The sequence below is a fragment of the Dermacentor variabilis genome, chromosome 1 (assembly GCF_050947875.1).
Source record: "Dermacentor variabilis isolate Ectoservices chromosome 1, ASM5094787v1, whole genome shotgun sequence".
NCBI lineage: Eukaryota > Metazoa > Arthropoda > Arachnida > Ixodida > Ixodidae > Dermacentor > Dermacentor variabilis.
Genome location: NC_134568.1, coordinates 259,920,463 through 259,945,940, shown reverse-complemented (window position 1 = coordinate 259,945,940; position 25,478 = coordinate 259,920,463). Strand labels below are relative to the sequence as shown.

General features: G+C 44.6%; 1 protein-coding gene across 4 annotated transcripts in view; it reads right to left on the bottom strand.

The window, feature by feature from the left end:
• Positions 1-25,478, bottom strand: part of LOC142563392 (uncharacterized) — a 60,755-nt gene that overhangs the window by 11,348 nt on the left and 23,929 nt on the right. The window contains exon 3 of one of the 4 annotated variants that reach the window (XM_075673967.1): positions 23,977-24,093. The exons of 2 other annotated variants lie outside the window; for them this stretch is intronic. The gene's annotated coding sequence lies outside the window, so the exon portion shown is untranslated. Of the gene's footprint in view, positions 1-12,537; positions 12,575-23,976; positions 24,094-25,478 lie in introns of all 4 variants that reach the window. One more of the 4 variants, XM_075673960.1, reaches the window with a different exon arrangement.

Here is a 25,478-nt window from a genome sequence, read left to right as displayed (position 1 = left end):
AGCGGAGATGAGCGAGTTTCATTCACTCAATGAATGGTTTCCTGGCTAGGACTGCAGACTATTCTTTCTTTGGCTGCTCACGGATATTTAGAGAAAATAAGTTAAAATAACAAAGAAAGTGAAGCACCCTCTTTCAGTTAATTAAGAGTCATCATAAGATTGATTTAACAACAATGATAATTTTTTTATCCGGATATGCCAACAAGCAGGCATGATCTGTCCGTAACCCCTTTCCGCATTAGAAGTCTGTTCTTTCCACGAACCGTCACTCAGGGGAATATGCTAACCAACAGTGGATGTTGTGGCACCCACAGTGACACTGTCTGCATTTAACTTTTTCCTGCATTGCGTATTGCGCTTTGTATTATATGGTTACTGTAAATTGTTAATTTTGTACGCCGCCCCGCTAAAATCCACACAGGAAACCCGCAGTATTTAATCAACAAGTATGTAAACGGACTGAATATTTTACATCTTTTGCTATAATACAGCTCTTTTGAATCTGCAAATATTTTTCGAACTTCATTAGTTCTCAAATAGCGAGCTCGTATTCGACTTAAACAAAATGACCAAGATTTTTTTTTTTAAGTGCTAAATATCGAGCAATGTGCTTCCATTGTCTTTAACGTATCAGAGATTATGATTGACTTTTTCTATGCTCGTTAGGTACAAGTTTCGATCGTCCCAGACCACTGGTTAAGGGAAGAGAAAAATACAGCGATTACCGGCAGGAAATGCTACAAGCAATGCTTTTGCATGCGCTCGATCTACGCATTAGCGACACCAATAACTATCATACAATTTGAATGCCAGTGAACACCGCATGAGCCAGCAAGAAGCACAAAAACTAATATTGTATGTACTTAGCCTTCCTGCAAAATTACTGATACGCAGACGAGATTGATGCAGATGAAACTTTCACGTGCGTTGGCGCAGAAACATGTGGATCATTAAGTCGGCCGTACCATTATGAAGTTAATGAAAGGAAACATTTGTCATCCACCCGAACGCAGCACGACACTACAAAGGAAATACAAAAGGGTTTCCCCGAAAACAAAGCTTCGCAGTAGAGGAAGAATTTGTCCTGGTCCGGGATCTTCAAGTGCGAAGCTTCCGTTTCTGGGAAACCCGCGTGGGCTTCATTTGTAGCGGCACGCTACACTCGGGTGGATATGTCCAACCAAATAGGGGCAAAACAGTCCAGAAATATTGGGAAATATCAGCTCTTTTCGAACATTCGTACGCAGCCAATTACTCTACTTTCCAGCGCCAGCGATCCGTAACACGGCATTAAGGAAGATGATAATTCTGCTCAATCTGCCTTTGCAATAACGTGAGACAAGTTCTTGTAGTTCGGTACAGTTCTTCACGAACGACCCGCCCGTAGTAAACCCCTAGCTCGTATCTTGGCCTGTCTTCCCGGTCAGTAGTGCTTTGGAACTACTGTCAGAAAGTGGAAACATTAATTCTCTGCGGCTGCCTTTTGTGCCCAATGGAAAATAATGAATACACAAGCTAAATAGTGGGCGCTGGCGAGAGCACTGATACAGGAACAAAACAGCAGTTCATCTCTGAAGTGTGCATGTTGGAGGGGGTTTAACGTTGTTGCGTTCATCAGTTGCGAAGAACGTATCGGCGTGACTATTCTATAAAGAAAATGAAACGAGTCTGTGCATAGCACAGAATCCTGACGACAGGCGGTACAGCACATCGTCCGTGGAATGAAAAAAAATCTGGGGTTTTACGAAAGCGCGGAGAGGCTTGGCCTCCCGATTCCGACATGGGAGCAGCCAGCGGCGAGCCGAGGGCCCCAACGGGTCTCCACCGGCTAGTCCCTCAGGACCTCAATAAAAGTTCATTGTCTGTCTGTCTGTCTGTGGTTTTACGTGCCAAAACGAAGATATGATTATGAGGCACGCCGTAGCGGGGGGACTCCGGATGAATTTTGACCGCCTGGGGGTTCTTTAACCTGCACCCAATGCACGGTACACGGGAGTGTTTTGCATTTCACCCCCCCCCCCCCCCCATGGAAATCCGGCCGCCGCCGCGGCGGGGATTTGGACCCGCGCCCTCGGGCTTTGCAGCGCAACGCCAAAGCCACTACGCCACCACGGCGGGTGGTGCGTGGGCGTGTGCCTCTCTCCGAAAATACAAAATTCATGAAGCACACAAACAGGAACGGAAAATGCTCAGTGAATTAGTAACCGAAGTGATTGTAAGCGGGAGAGCATCCGCACAGAATAGTTACTTCGGCGCGCGTTTTATAAGGGTCTGTACCATACCATGAAACGATACCAGCAACAGCGCTTCAAGAATGCAGTCTATTCAAACACTCTTCACACACTGCAGTGCAACTATTTTGTTATTAACATTGTGGCAACACTTCGGTGGTGCGCACCCGTCCTGCGGTTTGTGTTCCAGCCCTTGTAGCGTCGCCAGCGAAAGCACGGAGAACATGAGTGCACAGTGCATGTGTTCCGACCAATGCAGTACAAAATCCAGGCGGCGCGACCAAGTCAGACGGCAGCCACGATCCGCTACCTTTTGCTCGCGACGTCATCTTTGCGCTGCCACCGCGGCAGTAGCAGTGTCTCTATCATGAAAACATAGTCATTCGAGACACTATACAGCTCAAAAGATAAGCAGCTGGTCGCTTTTACCGTGTTCGGGTGGTATTGGTGGGCTAATATCTGTGCAAGACTCATTTGTGTGTCATACGTCAATGAGCCTTCAATTGCAGTTCAGCACTCGCGTATGTGTGTGTCATTTCGTTCGTCTATGTCTCAACAAGTGCGCTGCCGTTCAATCTATCATTCAGTGTTACAAAAAGGGCAGCGCCTGTTAACCTGACCGACGCGTATGTTGTGCAGCCGGCCTTCTTTTATGGCGCCGAACAGACCCCGTCAGTGCCCCTTGATGGTCGAGGGCTACGTTCTCATTTTCACTAAGATTGCCAGCACTAAAAGCTCTTGGTGTAATTTCATGTATAAAAAAAAAATGCAGGCCAGGTGTTGCAGCGAACACTATCAATTTTTTTTTATGATTGCCTGTGGCAGATAGCACAATTCAAGTTCGTGAACTGGTCTACTTATGAGGCGTGCATTACTTGCAAAAAAAATTGAAATGCATGATCGACTAATTAACAAAGATTGACTAATTGACTTTTGAACTAGTTACCTTATGGCCAATATTGCAATTTACAAATTCTAGCCAAAACGTCGTTTACCCATTCAAACACAAAAGTAACTAAAACGCCAATGCATTTCTCTGCAAAGTTCAGGAATTACCATCTCAACACTGGTGTCCTGAGAATTCGTTCCAAGTGCATCCGCCTAGCGAACTCCGCGGCTAGAATTTGAAAATTGCAATATTGGCCATAAAGTAATTACTTCAAAAGTCAATCTTTGTTAATTAGTCAACGGTGCATTTCATTTTTTTTTTTTTTGTACTAGTACTGTCCGCCGCTTCAAGTAGACCACCTCATCAACTTAAGCCATCTACCAAGGGCAACCTTTAAGAATTTTTTGAGTGTTCGCTGAAACACCCTACATACAGACACATTGCACACTTCACTGTCTTGACGTTCTCTACTGGGTTCTCGTGGACTCGTGTATTGAGTTCACATTTGTGGGGTGGAACTCGCAGTCTTATGTTTAATACTTGTACGTGTAGTATATGACAGGTATATCAGGCGACCACGGTTTTACAGCCAAAGTTGTATTCCGACAGATCTAGGGCCGGAAAATTTGTCCGGCAGAAGGTTTGCGCGTGAATATACTTTTCGCGCCAAGTTGTGCGCAGTACGTTTGACTATGATGTACTTTCGCCATTGTTGTGCTTTTGTGTTTTAAGTGTCAAAACCTGCATGTGTATACGTACGTACATTGTACCCAGATTTTAAATCCGTTTGTCCGAGAACGCAAATGCAAAACACTTATAATTCATCATTCTTTCACGATGACACATGTAATTGACATTTTCATGAATACAGAATTTTGCTTGAGTTTCTTTTGTATGTAATGTTAAGCGACTGCTTAAACGGAGCGCTTAAGACTCAAACGGCACCAAGGTCTTCATTTCGCGAGAAATAGGAAAGATGTATCATGACAACGTGTAACTGTAGAGCAGGCCATTCGGCTGTTGATAAGCACGGAAAATAAGCCATCCAACCGTAGCGACAGCGTCGACAAGCGCAAAACTGTCGATGCTCCGAGATTCGCGATGTGTTGCGTGACGCCTACAAAGCCGCGCAAATAGTCCATGGCGAACGCCTCACTTGGCTTGCTCCGAGGGTCCAAGGCAGCGGCAGTAACGACGGGGTGGTTGCGCGGCGGTCGGCGACCTTGGTTCCTGTGTCATCCCGCGATGACTGGTCGGGAGGAGCCACCAGCGAAGGCGCAACTTTGCCGCGCCTTGCACAGGTGCGGAGTACTGTGCTCGACAAAGCAGGTCGGAACGAGAGCACGTCGACTGCACCACGCACACAGCACTAGCCAAGAATGAGGACGTGTGTGCCACTCGCGGTGCTGGGAGGTGCTGAATAGTACATGGAGAGTGTCAGGAAACGTGTGTGGCCGCTCTCGCATAGGCTGGCACGCAGCGACCGGAGAGAAAACGCCATACGTACGATGCAACCACAAAGATCGTGGACACTATCGCTGTCCACGAATACGACGGTGCTGCACCAACGAACGGATAAGCGCAAAGATGAGCTGGTTAAAGTGAGGCGAATGAACTACTAGATGTGGTGCGACAGCCATTTTTGCTGCTTGGACGCGCTGTTATGTTTATCGGAAGGCATCGACCACAGTACCTGACAAATGTTTTAAAAAATCGGCCAGGCGCAAGTGTTACAACGTTAATGAGAGCCAACATGGGCTGTTTGTGTCCACGAAAGCATGAAACAAGTGATCGCCTTTGAAAAAAATGGGGCCGAATTAACGAAGGCTCTTGTTTGTACAGAGCAGTGATTCGCACTAAAATGCATTGGCCTATGACAAACAGGCCTTAATAATAAAAAGTTTAGTTTATTGGGCCCCTAACATACGCCGACATAAGTAACCACCTTGTCAACAAATATACACACAAGACAGTAATTTTAAAAAAAAATAGTTTGTCATGAAGTAAAGCAATGAAGGGGGCTAGTTGGTGAACGTTCATGGTTATATTGCGCCGTTTTACACAGACGATATTAAGGAAGGACAGGACGTGGGCGGACGTAGCGCAAGTCCGTCCACGTCATATAGCCGCCAAGACGACTATCATTACGCAGAGTTTCACTTGTCATAATTAGTTCACAGTGAAGTTGTAAACGTTACAGAATTACAGTCTGCTGTCAATACATGGCCGTCTACGGAGGGAGTATAGTTACAGAAAACGGCTGAAATTCTCGTTTTACTTGCGCTACGTCCGTCCACGTCCTGTCCTCCCTTCCTTAATATCGTCTGTGCAAAACTGAGCGCAATATAACCATGAGTTTGTCATGAGCTCACGAAACTGCGGTTTCATGGTTCGTGGAGTATTAAGGGCGCCGACTGCTCGCAGAGTTCTTCCGCAAACGTAGATATGAGGAAATGGTCGCCGACTTCAATATAAACCACTAAAGTGCGTAGTCCTGCTCCCACACGTTTCTACCGTTCGTATTAAGTTTCGGCCATTTCGCATAACAAATTACGGTCATTTAGCAAATCTGGCCATTTAGCGAGGCTCTTGACACGAAGAGTGTGCCATGCAATCGACCCACTGTACGGCGACCGCCGATGGGCTTCAGTTCGCATAAAGTCGTCACATGCGTCTCTTAAAAGCGATCGTTTCGTAGGTACTTCGTCTAACGGACCCCACAAAACAAGAATGGGCGGCAAGCAGATGCACAGTCAACGTACGGACGTCGAGGAAGGATCTCGCTAGCTTATGTTTTTTCTAATAGTGTACGTGTGTGTGTGTGTATACTATACGTCAACGTTAAGGGGGGTTTCAGTTGTCTGAAATGCAACAAGCCACACAATCCTCAAGAATAGCGGGGCACTACCGGCTATTCCATGTTGGCAGGATGGAACTAAATGTTTTAATTCGTACGATGTACATCAACTCATTTTACGGCACCTTCAAAGCTATCAGCGAGTGCAATAAAAAAGAATTAAAAGAATATGCTACGCTAGCTACGCACATGCTTGCTCACACAGGTGGTTTGTGCGCTTTAGCTGACATTGCGAACAAGTTATATCAAACACGCAATAACCAAACGTTCTTATTCAACTTTCTAAATTCTAACTCCATTTTGTTTGCTACTTCTGGAGCGCTTGTGCTACGAGATATTCATCATCAAATTCGACACTCGATGCGCTAATTTCGCGTCCTGAGCCGAGAGTCTCGACATACAGACAAGCCACCCACGGTATAGCAGCTGATTGCGAAATTTAAAAAGCGAAGCCACTCTCGTTTCTGCCAGCCGAGCAAAAGCGCAGCTGTTTTACGGCTCCGACAGGCTTTTAGACTGGCGTGCTACAGGATCCAGCTACGTTACATCGGGGCGTCCATATAGAGACTGTCGCCTCTGACTGCGAAGTACCGAGTGCCAAATTTGATTATGAATATCTCGAAACACGGGCGCTCTAGAGGCATCGAAGTCTTCCAATACGATTGTCTTCAGATACCCAACATAAACGTATGCGATAATCGCGAAATAAAAAAAAAAAGTAATGCTTTGTTAATTTAGCATTTATTGACTAATCGTGCGCGAAGACTGCGTCTGCCAAAGCGCACAAATTACCTGCGCTAGCAGAATTTGCGTCGATAGCACTGCGTTTTTGCCAACATTGTGGCTAGTTTAAAACTGAAGGTCCCATATACTGGCCAGCATCCATTAATACAAAAGACTTTAGCGGCGCATCAAGGGATTTTTGGCTCCGGCCCCCAAACCAGCCTAAATAATGACATACACAGGACTTTTTACCGCGAAGCTGTACATAGCTGCCCCCCGGCGGTGGTCGATGTCCGTCCGTCTACGCGTCGCGTCGACACGAACAAAATTAGCCTCTCCAGTTTCTAGCCACCGATCTGTAGCTGTCAATCTAATGTAGGTATCTTGGAAAACAAATCATACTGAAATTTGCCGCCAAGACGACTATCATTACGCCGAGTTTCACCTACTTGTCATAATTAGTTCACAGTGAAGTTGTACACGTTACAGAATTACCGTCTGCTGTCAATACATGGCCGTCTACGGAGCGAGTATGGTTACAGAAAACGGTTGAAATGCTCGTTTTACCGAAACTATCCCAAAACAAACTATATGACAATTTCCCCTACTTTTCGTAATTACGTAGTTCACAGTGGTTGCAAATATTGTAGAATTCCCGTCTGCCATGCGGAGGCACTTGCACACGTCACTACTTCATAAAAGAATAAATAACTCCACAGTCAAAAGATGTGTTCGTTGTCTGTGTCCTTCAATAATAATAATAATAATAATAATAATAATAATAATAATAATAATAATAATAATAATAATAATAATACGTATATATACATAGATACGTCGATTGAGGTAAAACACACCACATCTTCGCTGCTCGTTCTTCTTTATAGAGTGGAAGGGCCGATTATTCTTTAATTTTGGCCTGACGGAGCACTATTAGCCTCCCCAGGCAGGTGTTGCAACCCTCTTACAGAGTCGCTGTAGCGGTCGGCGCCCTAGTGTCCAATGAGAGCGATTTGGCGCACACACACAAAAAAAAAGTAAAGCTTGCCGACCCCACCTTGACGGCAGTAATGTCTCCTGTTTCGGCTTTGGCGTTTACTGTGTTTGTGCGCGCATGATTCCGCAGAATGTTCGTCTGTTAGGGTAGATACGGATTTTCTGGAGATCTGGCGGGGCAAATTGTGCACAGAAGTGTGATATAGCTCTGCGCACGTGTCAAGGCGCGATTTGGCAGTAATAAAATTCAGTTGCAAGTGAGCGCTCGTCCCGCGTATATTGTGTTCGGTGTCCATGCCTTCTTGCGCTGCGTTCTCTTCAGTTAGCTGAACGACCCTCTACAGAGGTCGCCCGGTCTCTACAAGAACTCCCGCCGTGTAAAGACGCTTGTAGTAAATTTCTCAAGCCTGGAAAAAATATCGATACCATCACTGATGGCAACACAGCCGTACCACAATGGATGCGTTGAAGATCGAGCAGTTATCCGACGCTTCAAAGACAACGGCACAGAAGAAACTTGCTGTATCATTGAACCAAGGGCAATATCAGTGCTCGCGCCCTTCGCAGAAAACCGGAAAAGTTGGAAACAGTTCGATCAGTTCGATTTCACATGTCGTCAGAAACATTCCCGCACTCTTGCACTCTAGACAAGTTTTGAGATGTGTGTGAGAAAAGCAACTCTCGGCGTCATGTTTTCTTTCAGTGTTTCTCCGCTGTTACGTAATACACCACTCACGCTCTGCATCTGCGGGAACCGACCTTCGTGGCCGCAGTAGAAAATGGCTCTTGAAATGGGTTCAACCGTCTTAGATAGGTGCGACTTCGCGACTTACCGAATCTAAGCTCCTAAGCGAGAGAAAGCCAGAGTTTGAAGCCACGTGTAGTCATCCGACAAATATATGTCAGCGTGTCACCAGCTCCGACTCTAGAAAAACACGCTTCGCGCACGAGCTTTGCAACGAGGGCGAACACTCCAAGGAACTCACGTACTTGCAAACATTCAGGCTAGGATACAAGACGGTTAGCCTGTTATTCACAAGTTTGTACTATAGAAAATGTGCGGATATAGGAGTATTGCGTCGTGGTGGAAGCGCATGTACATATATATTCATAATGGCGCAATTCAGTTTTCCTTCAGTAAAAAAAAAAGAAAAAAATTCAGGCTATAAGAGGCTAAATGTCTATACGGAACTAATCCAGCAAACAAAAGCCGCTTTGTCTGCGACGGAGAGACCACAAGCTGAGCGGCCACACGTGTGACGTCATAAGTGCTATACGACAGTGATCCGAACCCTGGTTTCAAACATCGATGCCAAGAGCTGGAGCAGACCAGAAATCCATCCATAGAAATGAGGCTGGAGATATTCATGTCGCAACAAACACATCGACGGCGAGTCAGTGAAAATCTGGTAATCTCGGAAGATAGTACTAGCGTGACTTGGCGCTACTCGAAACCTTACTATGCACTGCGATGTTATTAACGGCACATGTATACGTAACAACCATCAGAGAGACACGCAATGCCACGTCTCTTCATGACGCTCCGGAACACAGCACCATCTCGAAAAACACTCGCAGGTTGCGCATAAAATATGCAAGTAACCGCTACTGCAGGCTTACAGGCACGCGCACAGGGTGTCAATACAAGGCGCGGGTCAAATTTTAATTCAAGATAAATATAATGCGTATTATAGTTTAACCTTGTCAAACTGCATCGCAGGGCATGTAAACTTTCTTGGCAGTTCAGCAAATGAGTGTCAATAGATCCGAGTCGCGTCACTTGGGAATAACAGCTAGCTACAACTTTCGACGAAGCAAATGTGCCTAACCATAGTCTGGAAAAACAAAAAAATGAGCGGGACGCAGCTGCATTCCCGTACGTTAAAATCCTCGGTAGAGGCAACGGCAAGGAGCAGCGTGAAATTCTCGAAGCGTATCACATCAGCACGCAAGGGGATAATTGCATAAGCGACTTCTACCTCATTGGTGCAGAAGGAACTAAGTTTCCTATCTTACTTGTGCTGGCTACTTGGTATATCTCGCGATCAACGTTGTTTTGTGTGTGGTTTGGCTCTTCAGCTGCGCATGCTCGACTGGTTTTTCAATAAAGCACAGTTAAACAAGTCCAGTCGTGCGCGCCACGTCTCTCCTCTGTTCGTCTTTTGACTGGTTTGTATCTCAAGAATATGTACCAACTGACCCAGGTCTCAACTCTTCTCAAAAACAAGGTTACACGTTTTCGTCAGGGTGCAGTGCGTTCAATACAAGTGTCACTTTTACGGGCAAACGTTCTTCCAGCGGGTCTAGACATAACCGGGTACCAGCGAAACTTGATAACCTGTGTTAATGTATTCGCACCGAACCTACTGTTGATCACAATGGCGTCAAGGGCGCGTTTGATCCGCACGTTGCGCGCCCTAACGGATCTAGTCTCTGAATACATGGGTGAACGCAGGCGCATTTTGGTTCTAGAGTGAGCATTTCGAAGACCGATATCACCAACAGCTCGTAGGTTAAGAAATGGTTAAGGAAAAAAAGTATTACTTCGCCATAGCTGACTGAATAGGGCAGTAATGTGGTCTTCTCTAGCACTATTCTGCACATTTAAGTGAAATAGAGCAACAGTGGGTAAGAAGACTGTTCAGTTTACCCTCAAGCTCAATATCCGCGTTTTCCTTGCCGCTACTGGACAGAACCAGCAAAAGCAAGTCATGTTAACAGTGTGTACACCGCGACTGTAAGAGGTTAACTAATCGCTGTCAAGTTTGCCATCGAAGTACCGCTCTGTGATCTTGAGGCATGGCGCAGGAAGTTTGCTAGTGGAACCACGCCAGTGAGAAACCGATATCGCGTGTCCCCTGCTACTCCGGGCCGAATGTCAAACGTCCACAAATAGCAGAGCGCATGGATGACTGCTTCTATTGGTATCATGTACGTAGACTTGCATCCTGAAGCAGCACGATGAACAAGCCGTCACGTAGGGGCACAGGGTTGATGAAGAGGGTTGACGAAGAAGGCCGATGACGCGTCGTTACCGCGCGTCGAAATATCGGCGCAGATTTGTGTGCGCTTTGGAAAGAATGTACGCTAGCCCGTTTGTTCGTGGCGGTGCGCGCGCATCGGTAAATCATAACACCGTTTATGAGTAGCTCATCGTTGTATGCTTGAAGAACTCCAGGCGGCTCTTTTACTGGTCGAGTGATGACACTGCACGAGCCACCGATGAAGGACTACCGTGCTTAGATCATACCGGGCACCAGCCTATGCATTCGTCGTAGCAGAAGAGACTGATTCCATACGAGTGCCATTCGCGACCGGTCAATGTCCACCCATAAAGGTCCAACCACAATGGTTCCCTGTATTTGGCAGGGCTTTAACCTGTATTCAAAATCCTTTATCACGATGGTTCGCGGAGATACATAAGTGCTATGAAACCAATTTCGAAGCCGCACGTCGGTGTCGAATGTGACACGCACTGTGTTCAGGAAGCAAAATGGGTCGTTCAGCACACATAAATTCAGGGTATTTATTTGGCTATAGCCAACAGACTGTGCGATGCACAAGAGTAAGAGTTCAATGCTACGATGTTGCAGTGTGTTTCAATATGTGTTTCTATAGTCAACGCACACAAAATAAGTGGCTAAAGCCATGTAATAAATAACGTGTAAGTCGCAGTGGATTCCGAGCAGACTTGCGGGAGAGAAGCGCAGAGGAGGGTAGGTTGGTGCGAAATTGGTCGCCGAAGATAGACTTGCTCTGTGCACGACCGGCTGTTAAAATATATATGCCCGTTCGCAGAAGCAGCGCTTTGAAGTGGAAGATAGGCAGTCTGCTACTTAGCCGTACGCTTGCTTGTCACCAGTAACGGCACATGATTGTCATGATGCTTGTCACGGCACATGATTAGAACCGGTAATTTATCGCCGCACTACGATCAATGTCATGAAAACAAGTGCATCCTGTATGACCTTAATCAAAGTGTCAATCCGGCTGTTACTCAAGGTATTTGGGAGCAGGTGAGCACTTCGCTCTATCAAGAACACTTTAGTATCCAAAGGCTATGCGTCCGCAAAGGGCGAAAAGTTGAAGCAGCGCCATAATTATGCGTACTTCTCTAAAACTCAGTTTTCTTCAGGCATTTATTTTTATCTTTTCAATGCAATCGTATAACGAATATGTTCCGTCCACTCAACGGCAGTGCATAATCGTTACTTGCTTTCGCAGAACTCGTTTGCTTATTAGGTTTCTTCAGCTTTCTGCCCCTCTAATTATCACGTGCTGGCGTTCTGGTTATCTCAATCGGTACACCGCTATCGAAGTGCAGCGGTGGCCCCCAATTTGAATTCGGTACAAGGATGAAATTTTTTTTTTAATACGAAGCCAGATTTTCAAGAAATCCGCGTTGCTCCGCTTTTCTGCATTCTGCCGCGATCAAACGTAATGTATATTTTCTTCTAAAACGATTTCCACCTCGGAAAAGCGGAACTCGTTTTGTTCGGGTATGCAACTTCTTTCGCGCTATTGTGTTGATTTCCGCAGGACGCGGCGTTCTGAAAGCGCGGTGTGTAAGAGGTGTATAGTGTTCGCATTGTGCTCGGTAAACAGCGGAACCGAGAGTACGACGGCTGACTTTACGGCGCCGCCATTAAATTGCGCGGAGCAAAAGTTGACAGTCACGTGAAAGTTATCAAAAACACACACTATTTGAACGTTATGCCAAATTACCGGTGCTCTTTACTGCTTCTCTGTGCTTCATTCCTGCTTATAAAGCGGATTTTTACGACGTGAACTACAGCGTAGTAGTTCTTGCGTCTAAGACAAAACTAGCAGCGAATCCTTACCAGTATAAATATTCGCCGATATCTTGAACTGGTGATCCTACACGAGAAAGCGATGCACACGGGTTAGTCCAGAATGCTCCTATGCACGGAAACCACATCACACAAAGAGCAGTTGAACACACCAATACTAAAGTCTTTCTAGCTATTTCGGACAACGATTCAGAAAACCTTGTAAAATTACCACCTGGTACTAAACTTGCCTTGCGAGAAAACTCACGCCCAACAAGTTTGCGTAAATCTGGATATTTTGGATATACTGAGCTTAAAGCAGCGCCGTAGCATGTTCGTGACGTCACGCTATTCCTTTAAAAGGGGCGAAAAGGTGAGAACTAGCTGAACATGCCACTAAAGCGAATAAAAATCGACGCTAGCGTAAGATTGAGGTTAACTGTAATAAACTTTGACCCGGTCGATGCCCAACATGGGCGACATTGGCGCGAGTCAGTGATGTAAACGCAATAATGAAATGCATGTTGGCTTTTTGGCGTGATGCGCTGCAAATGGATGGATCTATGGATGGATGTTACGAGAGTCCCCTTTGGAACGGGGCGGTGGGTTGCGCCACCAAGTTCTTGCTATTATACTGCCTAATGTCCTACCTAGGGTAAAAAAGAAAAAAAAAAACGAACTCCTACAACCAAATTTTCTGACCCGCTATGGTGAACTTTGCTTTCGTACGTCTCCGTTTTTTTTTTTTTGTTGTTGTTGTTGCTGTTGTTGTTTCCCTACTTCCACCAATTTTCCAATCGGCTGTTTATCGGCAAAAACGACGATAAACAGCGCCCCATACGGAGCAGCGTTCACTGGTTTCGAGCAGAACAAAAAGAGGACGTCTGCTGCTGAAAGCGCACAAGCACAATGGAGCCACCGTTTTCGCTTTTGCTGCGTTATGAATTTCGGCAGGCGCCGAATAGTTCTTTAGGCCAAGTACTATTCAAAAAGGCAAAAAAGCTCTGCAACACCAAGTACGGTTACGACGTGCAAGCACGATGAACCAGCAAGAGATTGAAGGGATCGTTTCGGCGCGCTGTAACTTGCGAGTGCAGCCAATGACATACGGCGTTGAGAACTACGAAAGTTCTATAAGGCATGTTCGCGCGATTAGCGACAATGAATGCATGAACCCCTTGCTTTTAAGAGGGCCAATAGATCGAGTGATGTGCAATACACGACGTCAAGAATTAAAGGCCGACCGATGACGGCTGGCCGCATTCGGGATGCCTTCGGTGTCTTGCCCGTTGCAACACAATAAATCGCACAAATACGTTTTGAGGGTGCACGGCAGTTGCGTGTAATGTTTATCATTTGCTTTTTAAATTCTTCAAATTATGTCGGTGCGCGGCGGCAGTACGCGATTTCGCGCGCGGACAGATAGTTTCGCCATGGCACGCAATTAACTCGATCTTTTGTTTTGCCTTATGTTTACTGCGCCCTGGAACTGGGTTGGTTTAGATGTTCTCTGGCTTTGGGGAGGCCTTCTTACACAACGCTTTATTACACACTTCTAAAGCGAGCAGCTCCCGCGCCTACTGCTGGGGGCAGCGGCGCACGAAATCTGAAGCTTTCTCCGCGAGCGTCGACAGTGGCTGCGCGCTACATTCCCCACAGCGCGTCCGATGCTCGCGTAGGTATCGGCGCCTGCCAGAGCACCGGTAAGCGGATGCCGCATCGGGAGTGACCTCTTTCATGACAATTCACCACGCGGCTATTGCGGTGACGATGACACATGGGGACCGCGGCGCTGCTCGCCGGATCCGCCCGAGCAAAGAGCGCCCGCTTTCAATGACCAGAGCGGCAGCGCATAAGGTTGTGTGCACGTTTCATGCACTTGAGTACGAAAGACTACGCACGTAACCGATGACAACGCACAAAACGAGCGAGACTTGTGTTACTATATGGGGCGGTGTCTTATCTGTACTGTCCAGCCAACTTTTGTTCGCGGCTAGGGTGCGCCATAGTGCGTTCAAAATTCCTGCCCGTCAACTCTATGGGCCCCTAGCCGGAACCCCGCTCACTTGACAAAGTCACGAAAACGCAAGACAAGCAAACGCACCACTGAAGTTAATACACTGCTTGCTGTTTCAGGCCACAATGACCACACGTTTGATGACACCCAATTTTCAAGGGTGCTAAACTGCTTACTACTTACTGGTGAAGAAGAAACATGGGTGGGTGGTGGGTGTGTGTGTATGTATTGGACACCCCCCCAGCAGCAGAGTGGGAGAGATCCACTCTGATTTGTGACTGCCACGAACAGTAAAGGGCTGTATGCAACCCATACAGCTTGATGCCCGTTTCCAGCACTAACGGATAGTAACGGCCAGTAAGCTCTGAATAAAATCATCCAAAGGTGCACATTTGCAAAAATGTGCGCCCATATTATCAACACAATGCGCAATATCTTTAAATGAAAGCTTTGCTGTTGCTTAGGATACAGAAGACCTGTGGCTGCATCATGAGGTTTTATTAATGCACTATCTTAATTGGAGAGCTCGCTGTTAACAAATGATGAAATGGCACTTTTGGTCCTACTGACCAGCTGTCACTAATGTGAAGTAAATATTGAGCCCCTGAGGAACTGTATATGTGTGATCACCATGAAGATCACTGCAGATGCTAAATCGTGCCGCATGAACGTTACACCATGCTTTCTCTATGACAAAAGCACAGGGTTACCCGCATCCTCTGTACACTAAGAGCCACAGTATAAATTACATGCTGCATTGTACTTGCTGAAGAAACTACAATTGTTCATGTTTACGTTGAAGGGATCCCTTGTTATGTTGAATTTTGTCCCTTGTTTGTGCGTGTCAACATAAGTGGCCATTGCATGTGTGTGGTGTGGGGACAAGGCTTATAGCTTATACGACAAAACGAAAGTTCTGCACAATGCAACTTGTAGAAGGATGAAAAAGCAGCAGTGAAAAACACATGTTTACACTGTAATAGAAAACAGGCTAATAAATTTGCCGAGTCCTAAAGCAAGCTAAAGGCTCTAGACATATGCAGGCAGAGAAACCCCACATGTGCATGCAGTTTTAAAGGGACATAATAAAAAAAACGGTTTCTCCTGTATTAACAAATTACCCTTTCACAATACCAAAAACACCACTCTACCACGAGAAGGTGCTTGGTAAGCCAGAAAAGGCACAATGAGGAAAGACTGATGGCGGCGATGCCTTGAAGTGACATCATAGGTTTTGACGTCATCTGCTAGGATCTGGTTAACTACTTGTTGCTAAAACTGGACTACAGTATGTTCTTATGTAACTAAGGGCTGAACATGGCATGTTTCAGGAAATTTTACTCGTCAACGCAGTCCAATTACAAAAAATACTTTGATATCCGTGACATCACACTTCACACCGGTGTTGGGGTTTCGGCATGGAAGTTTTAAAAAAAAAATGAAATGTAGTTTATCAGACTATTATGTTGGGCGAGTTGGTGCATAGCTAATCTCGACGTAACTGAAGCATTTTATTGCACCGGACACAAGAAACCAACCAAACAATCCTTTGTAATTACGTTAAACCAAGTTTCGTTCATTGGGAATCCACTGTACACTAAAAAAAAATGACACCGATTTTCATTTTCTCCTCTAATAATCAACCTATTGCATGTAGCAATTGTTGTCAAAGAACACATTATCAGTCTAACAGAAACAGTTGCATTGAATTATCTTAAACAAAGAATGAAATCTCAAGTGGCCCAAACATGCCTACAGCATTTTCGTCTTGTGTATAAGATGCAAATTACATGCACAGTCCAGTCAAAGAGAAGTTTTCTCATTAGTGCACACGTAATGCTTGAATAGAAGAGTGAGTGAGGAGTGCAGTCACTTTCCAGCACTGCAGCCCCACGACTGCCAAGAGCCTTGCCAAAAGGCCCAGTTAAAATATATGCTTGCAACTAGGACGCTGTTCCTAGCAGTGAAGCCTGTGTATATACTGATATCAGTGTTTGTGCTATACTTTAATGCCCTATAAACTGCACATGCAATAATTTGGGCACACATGTCCTTCCCAGCATAGCAGATAACTTCGAAAGAGTGCCTAAGTGTTTGTTACTACTAAAGTGCAGCCACGATAATAAATGTGGTTGGTGTCTTAGTGTGCGACTCACACACTTGCTATAGTTAATGGTAAAAGTCAAGGGTTTTCCACCACAATCTTGCTAGGAAGAAAATCTAATAGAGTAACAATTACACATCTAGCTTCAAGACCCAATAAGATTTGGGAAAATATTTTAACAAAACAATACTCCAAGATATTTTGTCACAAAATCTCCAACACAGCAGTTTTAGAATAATAAAGTTTTTGCGTAATTAACTACTATATTTAGAACATTTTTCACGAAGTTAATTGCTTTTCCTGATAACAAACAGCTATTGGGTTTATTGGTGTTTGCACAGCTTAAGCCATGTTAAATACCAACCAACCCATGCCATGAGGCATGCCACAGGGCAATTATAATACAGAGCAAGAGCCATGGCTGTCTTCAGAGGTCCCCTCAGGGACTCACTTAAGTACTCGCATGCAAAACAAGTTCCACTAGGGCTGTAACAAATAAAATCAGCAGTTATATTTGTGCCTTCAAGATTATATACAAGTGCTTAATTATTTACAAGCAACTCACAGTCCACTGTTAAACTAGAAATGTGCATGACACAACCAAGTGTCACGACCCCAAGTTCAATGACAAGCCATAGGTTCAAGTGATCTACCACCCATCCTAATTCTTGCTTTCAATTCCATCTGGATCAATTTGATTAATACAACCTCGCATGGATTGAGGGCTACAGTATTTATTCTCAGACCATCATCCGTCCGCTCACTCTAACTCTCCACTACATAACTAACTACATTACGCTGGTTCCTAAGTACAGTTCCTTTTCTCCTCTTGACTGGACGTCAGATTAGGCATCCATTTCACAGAACACATCATATGCCTCATACCAACTATTTCCTTTTGACTAGTGAAAGGCAGCTGCAGAAACCTGAAAACATACTGCCAAATGCTTAGCAGAAGTATTTTTGTCTCGGACTTCTGTAACGACGCTTGTGCACCCTACAAAGTGCACTGCATCAAGCTGTACGTTAGCCTCTGTCCCTGCCTTGTTTGACGCGAGTGCAGAAATGAGAAGCGCATGAAAAAACGCGTAGCAAGTGACGCATATCATGTTGCTGAAGGCTTAACATTAAAATCCCGGAAGTTTGCGTTACTATAAGAGGTAGAATATGAGCATGCTGAAACTGAAATCCCGTAACAGGTGGCGGCACATGCATTGCTTTTTCATCTGTGCAGCTAGTACTGATGCCCTACAAGCTGAAGTTCAATAAAAGCATATACAACTGAGGATAATATGTATAACAGTATTCTACTGCAGAGTATCAGTCCAATGCATAAAGCAAGACAAAATCAGCTAAGTGTGAGATGTGTTGGCAAGAAAACATCTAGTTAGATCTTGAAAACCAAAATACATGTTTATTCTTATGTGCCAACAGGTGGCCCTGGAAGCTGCTGCAGGACCCAGCGTACTATGTGCAAGTCATAGTTGATGTTATGCTCACTTCTATTATGCAATGACATCAGCCTAAAAAAAAAAAGTGGCCTTTTAATGGTGAGCTACAACTGAGCTTAGGCATGTCTTGGTTCAGGAGAACTGTAGATATCACCTAGCTAAAAGTTCTTTTAGCAGTGCTCCAGTGCTGTTAATTTTAATGCATCACAAATGAATAACATGGAAGCAACGCTACTAGAGGCAGTTTATACACAACTTGCGAGATGTTTAACCATTTAATGTCGGCGCATATAAATACCAAGAAAAATACTTTATTTTCTATTTAAATGTGCAAAACACATTGAGAATATGCATAAACAATCAAAAATATTTTCTGCGGAAGCTTATTCAATAGGGGGAAAACACCAAGAAAACTTGAAGTGGGCTTCACCCCAAGCCATGCATGGCTTTGTTTGGAATTTGTAGACAGCTGTCGTCATGTCAACCATAGGTGTACATTTTATTTGCCTTATATCGCATTTGTGACACCACTGTAACCAGAGATCTTACATCAGTGTCTCCTCTGACCAGTGTGTTCAAAAGAAAGGGGGTTGTGTACCTAATTTCTTTTTCGTCCTGTGTTCCTGCTCTAAACCAACAAATGACACTTTCTGCCTGTCATTCAGTATTGGCCGTGGGCATTTAGCCAGGAACTGTGCTCCATACTGAAACCCAGCAAGAAAAAAAAATTCTGGTGTGCTCAACCATAATGGTTTAATAGAGAATTTTTGAGGGTCAGAATATGTGAACCGATGTTCTGAGCAGTGTTTTCTGGCATAACACTGCACAGTCAAGACATCACTAAGAACAGGGCCAGGAAAACCAACATATTTCTTCCTGCAGCACTCATGCCCACCATCATTCTTCTGAATGCCATTTGCACTGCTTTCTTCACATAACTCAAAATCTTAAATTAGCTTTTGGCAAGAGAGCCCAAATGTATCTAGCCACAAAAATGAAGTTGCAACCTTGAAGTATGTTTCCCATATCAGTGGTGCTCAAAGCAAAGAAAGTTTTAAGACACATGAACACAGCATTGCTCCTACATTGGTTTATATATTTAGACTGTAATGTTGATATTGTAATCAGGATTTCAGTTCCGGAGACATTTAGGAACGCTATCTCAGGACTGTAGGGTCTTCTTTTGATTAAAGGGCCACTCACCAGGTTTGGGCAACGCAAACAGACAATTGCAGTAGGCACGTAGATCACGCAGAATCTACGAAGTATCATGCGGCTGCACCGCACAAAAACGGTTTAAATTTCAAGTGCAAAAAAAATGCTAACTGTTTTTATCGAGAGGGTCCGCTTCCACAGCCAGATAGTGAAGGTCACATGCACAAATAACTATATGTAAGATACCCTGCCTAGAACGTAGCTGACTATGGCATGTGTCATTGATAAACAGTCCATTGCAGAACATGTAATAGCACCACAAGGGAGTGCACTGCGCGATGAAGACTAGGAGAATAAAAAAAAATAGGTGTGATCTTTGGGCTCTCATATGGGAGAACAGAGGTAAGAAATGTCAATTGCAGACACTAGTCAAAGCAAACAAATTCTCAATGAAGCTCGCCTCCTGGAAGCATGGCAGCGTGATATTTCAATTTCTCATATCTGCTCTAATAGAGAACCAATCTGAAAAATTATTATGATGAGAAACTCCCTAGATGGCACTTTAAAACTTCCAGTATACAGTAAACTGCGTTAACTTGAAGCTGGAAAAACCGAAATATTGAGATAAGCCAAGTTTTGAGATAAGCAAAATTTTTTTTTAATTTGAAGGTGCGACACTTGAGCTTCGCCTTTAAGTGTGGAACGCGATAGCATGCAAGGACCCCTCACTGCTTTTCATGCTTCGCGGCAACTGCAGCTTATGTAACCGTAAAGTTTACCGGGAAATGCTGGCTGCGAACGCTATGCACGAAGGCGAGCATTCTGGTAGACGCGCGACCTCTTGCGCGGGTCGATCTCCTGTTACTGTTTCAAGCTTTTAATATTTCACTCTGAGAAGAGCTAACATAAATGACATGCGCTGTGGGTGTTTTTTTTTTTTTTTTTCGTTAGATCTGTTTGTGCACTGCCTTTCTCAAAATTCCAAGGAATAACTTAGTAAAGAATGAAAGACGAGGTGTGAGCAACATTGGTGGTAGAGAAGTGGTTGGGTACGCATGGTTCGGAATGTGGTTCGACATTTTTTTCGACCCGACGCCCAATGCTGGATTTTCTGCGACATAGGCGTTAACGCTGTCGCGTTAATAGAATCCTGCTAGCTGCGCATGGATGACATGGAGCCTTTCCAAAATACCCCTCATAATATTTTCGGTCACCTCTGCATGCATTGGCACCAGAGACGTCGGCGTCTGTGGGCAACGATCCTGCTGGCATTTTGCCAAGACGATTGATTCTCATGCAATGTTGAAGAGAGTCATCCAAGCATAACCGTTTTCACACATCCAAAAAACTGACACTACTGACATTACTACTTTTTGCATCGTAATGATTTTTGGATAATTTAACTTTACAAACCAAAATACGGAAGAGCACAACTGTCGGGTCCTTTAGCTGATGCCCACGGGTGATGCAGCAGTTATGCCTCACTGTCGTGCGAGCACGAAGCGAGCGTCCTTGTCAAGCAGCAATCTCACTGAAACGCTGTGGGCTCGCATACTGGCTTCTTCGAGCGCAGCGTGTGGACTGATCACACATGCTCAAAAATGATGATCATGTCACCCAAGGTCACTATTATTTCGCTGTGACCACATTGATGGGACGCTACCAGCACCCTAAATGAAAGAGAAAAAAAGTCGCAGTTTCGCCCAAAAGGCGAAGCATCGATTGCGATAGCTATACAAAAGATAGTAGTTTTATCGGCCGTATAAACTTGTACATTAGCTTACCAACTAAACAAGTATGGTGTGATGTGCGCACAGGAAAACATGAATACATCTCACTCGATGACCGTGGAAACTCGCTGCGAAAATGCTGGAGTGAGGAAGCACGCCAGCAGCAACGAGCGAATTGACCTTTGTGCTGCCACTCGTATCAACGCAGACTAAACCACGAAAACACAGCGCAGTGAGGACTCTGTAACTGCCGCAGATGGGTTTCAAGATACAGCGGCCCAGCCAGGTGCGCGCGGCCGCCCAGAGTAGAACACCTCCACGCGCTCCTGCCTGCTTTCCTCCATTGCGTGCGCGAGATTTAGCGGCGACTGCCGGATCACCCTCGCACACTTTCACTCGCAGATACAGCATACAGCGCACGGCAACAATTTTATTGCCCTTGGACTTTATGCAGAACCTTACAGCGACACCAACGGCAGAAATGCACCTGGGGTGACCATATAATTGCTATCGCAAAAAAAAAAGGCTGACTCCCAGCTCTGAGCAGTCGAACAAGTGCGCGTGAGCAGCGATCGAGAGGGGGAACAAGCAGGGAGTGCGGCCTTGCGTGGCATCTGGCTCAGCCAGCAAGTTGGCACTGGTTAAACGCAAGTGCAAGCGACGCTGACATGTTGCCTTTTCCTTAGCATTTTCGAAATCGAAATTTTTAGATATCCGGAGTCCAGTGCAAAACTTTGGTGAAAGAAAGGTGAAAAACACGTTTGAAACCATGGCCAGAAAATTTCGACTTAACAGATATTTCGAGATGAGTTCGAGTTAACGAGAATATTTACTGCATAATCAAAATTTGCAATTGGGCCTGGTGAGGGGCTTTGCAAGTTCCTCATGGTAGCATATTTGCAATGTGCCGATTTGGACCAGTGTACAAAAGTGCACAATCATTGCAAAGTAACTTACTATTGGGCTTGTTGGTAACACATCTTAGACAATTAAACGAGTGCAAATAGGTACACTCACACCAAGCACCATACTCACACGTGCAGAAACACAAGATACATCCCCCACACACGCTGGTGGACGTATCTAGCGTGTGGGAGGGGAGGAGGCGTGGTTGCGAATATGCCTATTTGCTCTCTTTTAATTATCTAAGACAATCATTGCATTCTACCGATACTAACACATAGGGCAGAAACTTGGAGGTTAGCACTCTTGAGACGGACTATGCAAGGAGCAGTGAAAGGAAAAATGTTAGACATAATGTTAGGAGACGAGAAAATATCGGTGTGGATTAGAGCAAACGGGGGTAGTCAATATCCTAGTTGACACGATAAGAGAAAATGGAGCTGAGCTGGTTATTAATGCATAGGACGGGTAACCTGTGGTCTATTAGATTAGAACAGGTGCAAAGGAAGCGAACTAAAGGACAGAAGAAAATTAGGTGGTGTGATGGTTAGGAAACTTGCAAGCTCAACTTGCGAATCAGCTAGTGAAAGACAAATTAATGGATATTGCTGGGAGAGGCCTTTGTCTTCGGGGCAGTGCACATAAAAATATGCTGCTGCTGATGACGATTTGGGCCAATTTCTTTCAATACAATTTCAATGTGAAACACTACCAAGTGGTCCACAGTTTCCAACACTGCACTAACAAATAGTGATCAAGCACATATTTTCATGGTCCTCGGCAAAAAGTGCACTACAATAGCGTTACACCTTGCCACTCGCAGCCATAGTTCATGAATCACTCAACTACTACATGGTATTAGATAAATGGAGATCAAGATGTGAAATCATCATGTGTTACAAGCACTGCTACGCAGGCCACAGATGTACTAGCCAAAACATGCCAGATACAAGTACTGTATTATATAAAATCTATCGGCCCAGATGACCCCCATGCAAGCATTTTCTTTTTTGTCACTGCCTTTCGATGCAAAGAAACACGTAGCATAACTCATTCCTTAACTACAACTTGCCACAGAATGCTGAAATGGTTTTACTGCACTTTGATACCCCAGGATCACATTTTTGTTTCATGTGTGCTCAAAGTATGCCAAAACACATTTGGTAAATGCAAAGGCATATACAGAATCTTCGAATGACATGTACTGGTATTGCATAAGACCTGTGTTTAGTCTATATCAACCTATATCATATACAAAAATGATCCTTCAGAGTGTACATTGTGGTCCCCCTAAGGCTTCTGTTGAACAAATGTCCACCATTCAATACTGAGACATGCTTTGTGATCGCCGCGCTGTTTAGTAGAGGTCCCGTATCTCTAAATAAATTACATCTAAAGAAGTCAAGACCCTGGTCCTCTCCTTATAAATTCAGAGAAGCTGTAAAAGCCATGCACAATTATTCTCATTAGATCCTTGTAAATAGAGGCGAGTGACAATGTGAGTGACTTTGTGACGCCTTTAGCCACACTAGTGACCTTTTGTGTGCTTTGGTGTTCTTTTTATCTGTTTATGGCCATGATAACTTTCCTTGTTAGTGACCTTTTATGTGCTTTTCTTTCAACTATTTTAAGATGAGCAGAGACAACTCGTAATTGTCACAGGTCACGCGCCAACTGTGCATTATGTATGATCTGCATAGACCTGCAGCTTTATGCAAATTCTTTTTATGTTTGTAGAGTGCATGTAGCATGTTTCTTTGACTAAGCAAGTGTGAAAGCTGTTTGTACTTTTTTCCATATTGTTCTATGTTTTTGTGCGTGTTTAGCTACGATCTTGGGACAGCAGGCTTCAAGTAGCCAAACTTCCCATACTGACGCAGTTTATTAACTATATTCAAACTAGCACCATGTTACAAAGCTCCTCACCACCTCAAAGTGATGACTTAATGTGCAACTGTTGTCCAATAAGTAAAATCAGTGTTTTTACTGAATGTAACGCTTATGGGGGAATCATTTCCAGCTGGCAACACATTCTCGTGTCCCACATCACCAAAGACATAAAAATCTTGTGTGTTCAGCTCACCTTCGAAGTGTTAAAAGGACAGCAATATAAGAAATACAGGTGCCCACCAACAGATGTCGTCGAAGTAGCTCCAGTAGACAGGACGGGTGCAGCTGAATGAAGTGACTGTCAGCCTCCAAGATGCGCCCAGCAATGAAGTACAGTACTTTCAGGCATGACTGCAGCTGTGAAGCAGTGAATCCATGCCGCTTCGACGGGCAAGACTGATTTCAGTCGAAAAGTCGCTCAAATAAGTCACAATAAAAGACCCCCTTGCAACGATTTTGTCTTAAAAACGAGCATACAGAATCCACACTGACAACTGCAGAACTTTTCTGTTGTCAGCCCGTACACATTGTCAGCTCAGGCGCTCACCACGACATGAAGATATCCTTAAAGAATAACTTTACAGGTCTGCTGAACACACACTTTTGCTAGTTAGTGCTAAAAGCAGTGCTACTCACTGCATAATTTCAACAGCTGCCTTGTGAGTAAGCCACTTGTAGCCTAAATTCATCAGAATATTTGACGGAAGCATGGCATGAAACTTTGCCACAGGTGTCCTCATGACAATAAGCTATTACTTTACCAACAATTCCACTAAATTAGAATCCTATTCACATCTATCCCCTTACACTGTAGCGACACTTTGTATGGTCAAAGAGAAAACGGCAACACATATGCCTTTGAGTTTAACGCATTTACAGCCCATTTAAGCCGTAGTCACTCATCACGTCTTTCTCGGATAAGGAGCATCAGTCAGCTTTCTCAATTAGCATATTACTAGAGTTGGAAAAGTGTTCTGCAGAGCGGAGTTTTGACCAGCGACCTGAAATTTCGCCCCTACCTTTTTCAGTGCACCATAATTTCTGTGGTGTATGCACGTTCACCGAGCTACAGCATGCGACTAGTGTCCTTTGTGCAAAGTGAGCGCAGACAATTCAGTCACTTCACGAGAAATAATACCTTGTGAGGGTGCCCTTCCAAATAAAACCTCTCACCTTGCTTTCAGTGGGCAAGTAGGCATACAGTGAAGTCATTAGATAAGCCATTCTAACACTCAGTGCACAGCTTTCTTTTCCTGCTGGATACGACTTAAGGTTTTGCTGTATATGGGTCTGTGAGTGTCGAACTCTGACATTTCAATAAGAGAAAAATCAAAAGGTGTTCCAAGGTATCAATGTATGATAGCAATGTTAATTGCAACTGGTTCACTTTAAAGTTAATGCCAAAAAGTGTAGGGAGCAATGTCCCACACCACAGTAATGGCAGCTGATCCTCACATGAGCTCACTAACTGGTGACGTGAAGGGGCATAAAAGTTAGCTGCCACAAAATTTGTTCCCCGTGCACATGCTACACAAGGTTGCCGTCCGCATCGTGGTCATCCTTATCCCTGCAAGTATGGTCAATTATTACCCCTAAGTTGGAATCACCGTCACTATAGATATTGCAAGCCATTTCCGATTTAGCCCGCTTGAAGCAGATTTAGAAGTCTCAGCACTGCAAGCAACGATGCAGAGATGACAACTTTAGAGTGGCCATGCTTAATGGTAAGTAACATGCCACAG